Source organism: Sinocyclocheilus rhinocerous, unplaced genomic scaffold, assembly GCF_001515625.1.
Source record: "Sinocyclocheilus rhinocerous isolate Xijiao unplaced genomic scaffold, SAMN03320098_v1.1 scaffold135, whole genome shotgun sequence".
Lineage (NCBI taxonomy): Eukaryota > Metazoa > Chordata > Actinopteri > Cypriniformes > Cyprinidae > Sinocyclocheilus > Sinocyclocheilus rhinocerous.
In genome coordinates this window covers 550982-552448 of record NW_015632028.1, presented here as the reverse complement: position 1 = coordinate 552448, position 1467 = coordinate 550982, and the positions used below count along the sequence as shown (strand labels likewise).

Sequence of the window (1467 nt, the reverse complement as noted above, 5' to 3'; positions counted from 1 at the left end):
AATGCACTGTGTCAGCTGGCCAATCAGAGCAGACTGCATTTGTCGGAAGGAGGGACTTTGTAGAAAACAAAGTGTTTGAGAGAGGCGGGGCATAGAGGACTTACAATAATGTACAGTATTTGAAAAATAGTGTGTTTTTTGAACATTAAAGCATGTCAACATATTCTGTTACACTAAATACACAAAATAATGATCTTTAAAAAAGCATCATATGACCCCTTTAAAACTGGTTTAAAGACAACATGAAATCAAAATCAACTCTTTTTTTTTATAAATAAATGTCCTTTGTACTTGTGCACTGCTCGTCATTATAAAAAAAGTTATATTTGTTTACCATAAACTTTTATCCACCTCTGAAACCACTTTTATGCTGACGCAACTAAGACCACAATTAAAATGATTCTATAATATCCTAGCGGCGTAGGATTCAGTCAAATTCCAAAGCATAAAATTACCCCAACCTACATTTAATTAATTTTTTTCACAATATTATTTTGCTTAGAAATGCATTATTATGGAAGTTAAATGAGTTGTGAATGCCATTTCATGTTGTCTTTAATGTCATGCTAATGCATTATTGTGTTAAACATGGTTTGAAATCTATAATAAAAGTTGAAAATAACCAGAATACAGAATACAACCATTTAAGGTGAGTCTTGTAAAGCATTTCAAGAACATGTCTGGTCACATTTTACTGAAATCAAAGGAAATAGTAGAAAATTGTTATTTATTATTATAGAAACTGTTATCAGTTTAGTTTATTACAATGTTTAAAAAACTAAAATACACACACATGCATGCATACATACATACATACATGCATGTATGTATGTATGTGTGTATATAATATATATATATATATATATATGTATGTATGTATGTATGTATGTATGTGTGTATTTTAAATTTTGTGCTGTTTAAAAAAATATTTATCACTAAGAGGTAGGGATGTTCATTTTAACCGGTTAACCGACGGTAAGAATTTTGACCTAGTAATACAATCAGTTAAACTGTTTAAAAATATATATATATATTTTTTTTTTTCTTCAATAATTTATCAAAATATTTAAAACTGTTTGCTGCGTGGTTAAAATACACTACGCGTATAAAAGTGTGTTTTTTTAGGGGGAAAAAAACATAAGTCGCATTTTATTTCATTCAGAAATAGGCCTAATGCCGACGCGAAATGTTTACAAACATTATAATAAACACTGTAAACATAGCTAGGCTGTTTTAGTTCCCCTCACTCCACAACAAATCCTTTCAATTAACGGTATTTAGAAAAGAACAAGAATTAAAAATATAAGAAGCTATAGCAATATAAATGACAAGCCAAAACAAATTAATTTAGGTTAAAACGAAACTGAAACCAACGTTGAGTCTCTCATTCGACACAAAATCAAATGTTTCCGTATTCGCGATGTATTTGAATGCCAAAATATTATTTATTATGTAGCCTACTTCACT

The 1467-nt window shown here is 29.2% G+C and overlaps 1 protein-coding gene across 5 annotated transcripts in view; it reads left to right on the top strand.

Annotated features, from left to right (window-relative positions):
* The window catches only part of LOC107742054 (GTPase KRas), an 11884-nt gene that overhangs the window by 4290 nt on the left and 6127 nt on the right, over positions 1-1467 (top strand). The gene's annotated exons all lie outside the window — the stretch shown is intronic.